The following is a 10,289-nucleotide window of genomic DNA, read 5'->3' as shown; positions in this document are numbered from 1 at the left end:
AAAAATAAAAATCGACCTATTTCAGGATTTTTTCTTAAAGTCGCGGGTTTACGAAATAACGAATTTATTCCTTCCATTTGCACCATACTGTACGTTTGAATTACCGATATGAATGAGTCAGATTGAATTGAATTATTAGAAGAATTTTTTACTGAGCAACAACATTTTTGTTTAATTTATTAATATTTTGTATTATGACAACGACGTCCGAAGTGGAAGTCAAAACGTTAATAAAATATTTTTTTTAAGAAAATTGTGTCTTATTTCCCAATTAGAATAGTAATTTAAAATAAATGGTACTCCGTTAAAAGGTAAACCTTTTTATTGGAGGTGTTTTCTAAGAGGCTTTTTAGCCGGGGCTGTTTTGACCGGGGCTATTTTGTGTGCGGGCTATTTTGTCGAGGCTATTTTGTGTCCGGGCTATTTTGACGGGGCTTTTTTGACGGGGCTGTTTTGACCGGGCTATTTTGACGGGTCACAGATCCGTCCACGTATCACAATGGCCAGATCGGCAACATCCAAACTCACAAAAATATGGAGGAGCACTGACATTACAAAAAACACAAAATTACGCCCGGTTCAAGCATTAATATTTCCTAGCGTCACCTACGCTTCAGAGACTTAGACCATAAAAAATCCGATTCAAAGCATATAATGGCATTTGAAATATGGATCTACCGTAGAATGTTGCGCATACTATTCGCAAATCGCACAAATAATTCAATACTAGAAGAACTTAACATAAAAATTAGACTCACCACAACTATCAACCAAAATAGACTGAGATATTGTGGATATATAACTAGAAGGAGATAAGGCATGGAACAAATGATTATTGAAGGCAACGTAGAAAGCAAAAGATCCAGAGGAAGATCTCCAATACGATGGTCGGACCAAATATAGGACATGACTGGTTACTCATTCTCCGAAGCAACACTACAGGAGAGAGATAATTGGACAGAAATAGTAAAACAGATTACATGGCACCACTATATTTTACTTACGAAGGAGAAACTATAGAGGAGAAGGAGATTTATATCTCTAAAATTTTGATTTAAAATTAAGTGGAAATGTGCAAAATTTGCTAGCAATGCTTTTTAAATTTATTCATTTTTTCGAATCCTGAGAAAACTAATTATTATTTTAAAAAAATTATATGCATAATAAAATATTACATTATTACCGAGAGCCGAAAGTCCTTGAAAACCTCTATAATGTTTATTTGAATAAGTGACAGGGGTAAAAAAAAATTAAAGCACTCATGGGAGTGCCGACAGAAGTGAAAACTTCTTATAGTATATAAATTACGAGCTCAATGCTTTTCCCCATCCAAAAAGAAGTGCTATACCCATATTATATACGCGTTGCTTAAGTTCTATGTTATTTATGTATACATACACATAATATATACATACGTACGAAATTTAGTTCGGCCAAGTGAGGGCGGCAGTGAAGCCTGGGTCCTGAAAGAAACATCCAAAACAAACATTCGAAAGGAAAGTACTGAGGAGAATACTAGGACTTGTAAGGGAAAACGGAATATTCAGAAGTCGATACAACAACGAACTTTATCAACTTTATAAGGAAGCACCCCTGTCAGACTTCATTAGAATACAAAGATTGCAATGGTCCGGACATGTGATAAGAATGACAGAGGATAGGCTACCAAAAAGAGCACTGAAGGCTAGAACGCAGGGAAAGAGACCGGTTGGAAAGCCAAGAAAGCTCTCGGAAGACACAGTAAACAGCGACGGACAAGCCCTTTTAGGAGTCCGTGTATGGAGAAGAGCAGCCACAGACAAGCAAGGGTGGAGGCAAAGAATAAAGCAGACCAAGGCTCAATTTGGGCTGTAGTGCCGTAGAAGAAGAAGAAGAAAGTGAGGACGGTCGTAAACTCAATACTTTTTTCCTATCTAAAAAGTGCACAACGTCCCTAAAGAAGTTTTCACTTTAAAAATGTATTTCGTCAAACAATAACGGTCGCTAATTCAATACTTCTTCCCCATCCAAAAGTGCACAACGTCCCTAAGGAAGTTTTCATTTTAAAAATATATTTCGCCGAAGCGATGATGGTCGATAATTCAACACTTTTTCCCCATCTAAAAAGTGCACAACGTCCCTAAAAAAGTTTTCACTTCAAAAATTTATTTCGTCGAACCAATAACGGTCGCTAATTTAATACTTTTTCCCCATCTAAAAAGTGCACAACGTCCCTAAAGAACTTTTTACTTCAAAAAGTTCAATATTTCAATACTTTTTCCTCATCTTAAACGTCCTTAAAGAAGTTTTCACTTCAAAAATTTATTTCGTCGAAGCGATGACGGTCGCTTATTTATTACTTTCTCCCCATCCAAATTTAGTAATTTTTCCCCATCCAAAAAGTGCACAACGTCCCTAAAAAAGTTCAATACTTTTTTCCCATCTAAAAAGTGTACAACTTTTCTACAGAAGTTTTCACTTCAAAAATTTATTTCGCAGAAGCAATGGCAGTCGCCAATTCAACACTTTTTCGCCATCTAAAAAGTGCACAACGTCTCTAAAAAAGTTTTCACTTCAAAAATTTATTTCGTCGAAGCAATAACGGTCGCTAATTCAATACTTTTTCTCCATCTAAAAAGGGCACAACGTTTCTACAGAAGTTTTCACTTCAAAAATTTATTTCGTCGAACCAATGACGGTCGCTAATTTATACTTATTTCGTCGAAGCGATGACGGTCGCTAATTCAATACTTTTTCCCCATCTAAAAAGTGCACAACGTACCTAAAGAAGTTTTCACTTCAATAATATTAGTATTATTATACGTACATTATAATAATATACGTACAAAATTTATTTCGTCGAAGCGATGACGGTCGCGAAATAAATCCTTTTTCCCCATCCAAAAATTAGTTTTACATTTATTTTAATTTTAAATACTTTTATACAATTTATGTATACATACACATAATATAGATAGGTCCAAAATTTATTTCGCCGAAGCGATGATGGTCGCGAAATCAATCCATCTCTCCCATCCTAAAATATTTTTTACATTTATTTTAAATTTGAATACCTCTGCACAATTTATATATTATACATACACATAATATAGCATAAGCGATGACGGTCGCGATGACGGTCGCCAATTCGATGCTTTTTCCCCTATCCAAAAATCGCACAACGTCCCTAAAGATGACAGTCGCGATGACGGTCGCGAATTCAATGCTTTTTCCCCTATCCAAAAATCGCACAACGTCCCTAAAGAAGTTTTCACTTCAAAAAGAGAAAATTGAGTGTAATTTTGAATTTCAAATTTCTTATTCAAAAGAAACCTTTTGTTTATTCTAAGGGACTTTCGGCCCTCGGTAATAATGTAATCTTTCAATTTGCGTTTAAATTTTTCAAAAAGATTTATTAGTTTTTCAGGATTTGAAAAGAAATGAATGCATTTAAAAAGCATTCTAAGCAAATCTTGCGCCTATGCTCTTAATAGTTCAATTTTAAATATAACATATTAAAATTTAGAACAAATAATCAGAGATACAATGTGTCTCTGAGACTATATTTGCATGAAATCTCGCATGTAATTATCTTGACAAATTTTCCTAAATAATTTAAATCAACAACTATTTATATCTATTCTAAAGACAGATCCTCAGTGCAATTGTTCTCGCCCAATAATGAATTAATGGCTCATTTTTCTTTATTTTGGATCAATGAATTTGCTACCTCGAGTAAACAGGAAAAAGAGAGTGAGTGATTAGGCGTTGTATTTTCTCAATAGACGCCTATCGATACACTGGAGAATTCTAAATACATCATTTAAAGAAATAATGAGAAACTTTTGCCAGAAACTAAAATATGAATTTTATTTAGAATTTTGTATTGATTGAAGGTTCATTTAAAATCAATTTTGGTTTATCTTTCATTTGTTTTTTATTTCTCGCCTATTCTTACCATGTTTTCTCAAAAGGAATAGTTTTAGGCAGAAACAATTTACTTAAATGTTTCTGTATTTCTCTTGTAACATGGACACTGTCGGTCTTTTCAATTACTGAGAACCGATCAGATACGATTTCAATTTTATGTCCCCATGTAACACACCAACAAATTATATACACATGACAATATTATATCGTCCAGAGTAATCTGCTGTATCATCCATCATGGTGAAAATATAGTGTTGTGGTGTTCTACATCAGTTTTCCTAACGAAATGTATTACCTCTGTATAAACGACTTCTACCTAAATTTTTTGTATGTTCTTTCTTATGGTAGAGTTTATTGACAGTATTTTTGTAAAACTCCACGGACCATCAGTAATATAAACATTAACATAATTATTTATACAGGGTGTCCAAAAACAATTTTTTAATCAAATTGATTGACACAAAAAGAAGACTTTGCGTAGTTTATTTAATTCAAAATACATTTTACTGCTGTCAGAAAACAGAAATAAAATGTGTATTTCAAATATAAACATTACTTTTTTGCTTAAATTCAATGTTTAAGGTGCCACCCACCTGCCTCTTGACAGTTTGAACATTTAATTTAAGCAAAACGTAATGTGTGTTTGCCAAATAAAAATTTTATTCCTGTTTTATGACAGCAGTAATTATATCTCTACCTATAAATAAATAAAAATAAAAAATATTTATTTCTTTTTTATTCAATGGCGTTTTTTTATAATTTTTGTTTTATTTGTTTCTCGGGTTAGGGTAAGAAAACACATTCTTAAATATGCTAGGTTTATTGCAGTTTAGACATTTCTACTAAAAATTTTGACATTTCTATAAAAAGAAATAAAAGTAAAGCAACAAAATGTACCTATGTATCTATAAAATAGTTATTTTCCTAACTAGTGCGGAAAGTGATACTTTCACGCACGAGACTGCCGTTGACCCGAAGGACGCGATAGCGGAGTTCGGGCAAGCAGTCGAGTGCGGGGAAGACACTTTCGGCATGAGTTAGGAACAATATTTTTTCTAGGGCCGTACGTTTGGAAAAAAGCCACAAAAAATAGAGTAATATCAATTTTTATTTAGAAATGAAAATACACAAATTAATTCTTTGACAAGGTTGTCAAAACCAAACTTTCAATATAATGGGTTACCACGACGACGATATTGGTTTCCATGACGACGATTCAAAACCATTGTAATTGTCTACTGATCTGACTTTTAAATATTGTGTCAAAATAATTTTATTTCATCAAATTATCAGTAGTAATTGCACAAGAGCTCTGAAGTTATTGAATTTTTCCCGAGTGACACTTTGACAGTTTTAATTTCACGAGCCGAAGGCGAGTGAAATTATGTTAAAGTGTCACGAGAGCAAAAATTCGATATTAATTTCAGAGGTCGAGTGCAATTTGTTGCGATTATTTCATGAATAAAACTGTTCAAAACCAAAATTTTATTGTAATTTATTTATGTAAGTACCATTACACACACTGTTTTTATAAATATTTGACGATTGAAAGTCATCACTTTTATAATTTTTAAAACATTAATTGTCATTAATGTCACTGAATGTATTATGTATTTCGTAGCAACGAAGGGCATCTGACGTAATATACTTAACGACGGGAGATTATCAAAAATTATCGATTTAATTCAGATTTCTGTAGCTTTCTATTGGTCAGAATCTATGAATGAAATAATCTCGCTAATTTCATTAAAACATGAACACAATAAGATAGATTTGAAATAAAGTAGGAAATAATATCTAAATATTAGTTTATTGCATGTATTATAATATATTATAATGCCATATTACAAGGTATTTTACTTTCCCGCACTCCGTGCGGGAAAATTTACTTTCACGCACGCCGTGCGGGAAAGTGCAACTTTCGGAAACGAAATGCATGCGTGAAAGTGGGTCTTTTAGCACGGCCGTAGAAAAATAATATTGTAGTACTTATGCTATGAAATAAGAAATTTATGACTATGAATCTGCAATCAATCACAAACAAGTCTGGCTAATTGGCTCTGTCAAAGACATTTTTCAGAAAAGAAAGGACATTTCTATTCCTGTTTTTCAAGCAATAAATTGAAAAATAAATATACAATACTTACAAGAATATTAATTGCAATAAAAACTTAGAAACCAAAATTTAATAGATGTGTTATAATTTAATAGGTGCCGAAACCAATGAGGGTTTGTAGCCAAGGGTAAGAACATAACAAGTAAGTCGAGGTGGATGTGTAGGTCGCGGTAGATGCCACTAGTTAAGTCGCACATAGCAAGGAGGTCACCTGCGCTGTCAGTCGAGCTAAAACCACTATCAAGTGAAGTAGTTTAATGAAATTTGAATGACAAAAAGACTGTTCTTTTGCGATGTTGTGTCAGTCAAGTGATGATAGTGATGAAATGTCAGCTGTAAATCAGATCCTCCTTCATATTTCAAAAATTTACTGAATTTAATTACTTTAGAAATTCAAAAATAAACTGAATACAAAAAAGGAATTATATTATAAAAAGTATCAACTCAGATAGCGCTGTTAATGACAACTTGGCTTCGAACGGACCGATCACAGAAAATCATCCTTGTAGACCGCGCAGTAGACATCCATGTAAAACAAACTCATTTTATTTTCAAAAGCATGGATGTAAACCTCCTAGATGGCATCGCGCTAAACCTCCACCGCGACTTACCTGCTCTGTTCTCTATCATTCAGTATAATTTGTTTGTTTTACATGGATGTCGACATCGACCGCGACATCCACATCCACCTCCACCTCGACTTACTTGTTATGTTCTTACCCTTATAGTGTGTATCAAAGGCTAACCGATTTTAGCACTCTGGTGTCGTAGTATAGGAGCGTCTGTAAATATGCCCCCCGGAGTGAGAGTATCTTGTATTGTGCGTATCCAAAGATCTATGTCTCTGGTCATTTCTTTTAACTCATACATGGGTTTTTGCATATTCCTGAAACTTGGTCGATCCAGGTCGATCGCGGGATCCAGGTCTAAGAGAATCAAAAGAGATTTAGAAATAATCAGTTGTTTTTATTATAAAATATATTGCAGTATTTTCCATTTACTTTTTAAGAATTATCTATTTTTTAAGAATTATCTGTTTTGCGTACTTAAGTTTTTTTCTAAATACTAATTTATATGAGTCAAGTTCGGCACTGGATAAGAAATAAAAAATTTACATACCCTTCTTGTAGACTAAAAGCTGCTATCTTACTGTTCTACTTTAGTCTTTATTTAGCTGGGAAGGTATCAGTGGGAAATAATTTCGGGTGGTATTCTCTAGTGGCAGTGGAAATAAGAACAATGCTTATACTACAAAGGGAGCGTCTTTATACAGCGTGATGTATGCGAAATAGTTTTAGAGTATTTAGATGGAAAGTTGTCATATTTGGGAAAATACATATAATAAAAATGATAAATTTCTACAATATATAGTGTTCCACATAGGCCTGGATCCCGCGTACCAAAAAAAGTTGATTAATAGCAAGGTGAAAATTAGTTAATAGCTTAACGGTATAAACACAATAAAAATAAGAAAGTTACAGTATCTGGAACACGTAATGAGGGGACAGCGACATGAAATGCTAAGACTGATAATACAGGGAAAGATGGGAGGCGAAAGAAGTAAGTATAGAAAGGTCTCATGGTTGAAGAATTTAAGGGACTGGTTTAAATGTAGTGATGTTGATTATAGATACTTTCGAGTAATAGTTACAAATCGTTACTTTTGTATAAAGTAATCATTTACAGTATTCGTTACTTTGATTACTTTGATTACTTTTGTTACTTTTGTATTTGTGTACCGGTAATCATATGGAGGATCGCATTTCTCAGTACATATTTTGTATTAGTAGGATATTTTGATTACTATGATTACTTTTGTATTTGAGTACATACCGGTAATCATATCGAGAATTGCATTTCTCAGTATTTCGTATAAGATCCAATATAACAACGACCTTTAACCGATCTATTTAATGGATAGAAATTAAATGATATGTAATCTATTATGTTAAAAATTATTAAAAACAAGGTATGCCCGACATAATTATTTTGTCCAGACTAATTAATAATTAAAAATGATTTTTTTTTATAAAATCTACTAATTTTTTGGCCCGAGCAGATATTATTTTAGATTTTTGGATCATAACAATAAAAATACACATATACCAAGGCATTTAGGAAAAAATAAATGATTTTTAGGGAAATAGTGGGAAATAGTGAAACAGGAAAAAGTTTTCAATAGAAAAATGGGTTTAAATGCATAATTGCAATATAAAATGCATCCAAAAGCACATAAACATTAATCCATGATTAAATTGAAGATCATAGGACTCAATGAGTCTCCCTGTCTTATTCCGCTGAATATATCTATAGATTCTGTAAGTTGTCCATCTATTCTGACTTCCATTTTGTTGTTATGGTAGATTTTTTCAATAGTTTTTATGATATCTAAAGGAAATTCTCTATTATACAGAAGATGGATTACATCTGTGAGTTTTAACGCTACTCTGTCAAATGCTTTCTTCAAGTCAATCAGACATAGAAATGCTGGTCTATTATACTCTAGTGATTTCTAAGTAATTTGCTTTATGACGAATATTGCATCGTTACACGATCTTCCAGTACGAAAACCCTGTTGTTCATCTGCTAAACTTATCCTCTGTTTCATTAGGTCTTGTAAAAATTTAATTGTAAGTTTTAGGTTAGTATTTAACAAGTTGAAACCTCTGTAGTTTTCTGGCTGCTTTTATTTCCTTTTTGAATAGTAGAATTAGTTCGCTTGTTCTCCATTCTTCCGGTATTTTATTGTGTTTTATGATTTTGTTGATAATTGTTCTGTCATTGCTGCTCCAGAATATCAATATCAGTAATCTCGAGTAATCTGTTTGCATCAATTAAGTGCCAAAAAGAAACCCTCGAAACTCTAAATGACGTACCTTAGCAGTAACCCTGGGTGCCCAGGTGCTTCGGAGGTCGGTTCTGATTACATATTCGTGTTCAATGACCCCAAATACCATGAAATAAGAAAATCTGGACCTTAATATACTGATTTTAACATATTTATGCATTTTTCGATGCGTTTTATACACTTTAAAATGTAATAATGCATTTCCACCCATTTTTCTATTGTAGACTTTTTTCCAGACGTCATCCTAATCCTAAATACAATGCAAAAAGTTATATCCTAAATACAATGCATACCTACATGTAAAATTAAAGTTTATGATCACAGTCTAGAAATATTATCATTTCTACATTTTTTCCGGTCAATCTAAGCTAGGTATTTTTTTTCTAGGCCCGATAAGAATAGTGTGTATTTATTATTAAAATGTGTTGCATTTTTATTTTCAAAGGAACAAACATCTGTGAATAACCTGTGTAATAACCTCGACAAATCGTATTTTATCGTATAGACATCTGTTTCTGGGTGCATGATTTGTTAAATGATTTACCTCCCTCTGTTTCAGCTACTTCTCAGCGCCCTGTAATTCTGTAAAACTCTTCATAGCGCTCGCCCTTCATAGATAAAATTTTAGTTAATTGTACTGGTACCGAACACTCGTGGAATACCGGTCCGATTCCGATATCAACCGATTGTAGATACAATACTCAAATAGGTACTCGCTCTGATACGATTGGTACGAATTAACGAAGTAATCAGAGTAATCAAAGTAATCAAAGTAACGATTTGCCTTTCTGTATAGTAATCGTTACTTTCGGTATTCGTAAGGAACGAGTATTTTGTAACGAATAGTTACTTTTTCAACATCACTATTTAAATGCATTTCTATAGAACTCTTCAGAGCAGCGGTAGATAGAGTAAACATAGTGATGATGATATCCAACCTCCGATTAGGAGACGGCACTTAAAGAAGAAGAAGCTTAACGATGTCTAGTCGGACAAACTTTGATATACGGGAACACTAGAACAGGGGAAGTTTTAATTGTGGAACAGGTTACAGGTTTCGAACGTCAGACTATGAAAACGTCCTATGTATTTTGTCAGACAGAACTTCCAGTTTATTTGTTACCCATTCATTAAACTCTCATGCAAAAATCAGACTGCTATTTACGACCAATATAAATCCTGTCATTTGACATGTTCTACGTGTCGGACTTATTAAAATGGGCAACATATTTGTCGGACAAAAACATTTTTTCATATATTATAATATAAAGTCTGCTATTGAATAAACTTAAAAACAACCTGCTAGTTTTCACAATCATAAACTTGTCAGGATGACACATTCCACAATTAAAATCACGTTCCACAATTAAAACTTTCCCTGTTCCATTGTTCCCATACATCAAAGTTTGTCCGACT

This window comes from Diabrotica virgifera, chromosome 2, assembly GCF_917563875.1.
Source record: "Diabrotica virgifera virgifera chromosome 2, PGI_DIABVI_V3a".
Lineage (NCBI taxonomy): Eukaryota > Metazoa > Arthropoda > Insecta > Coleoptera > Chrysomelidae > Diabrotica > Diabrotica virgifera.
This window is presented reverse-complemented; position numbering follows the sequence as displayed.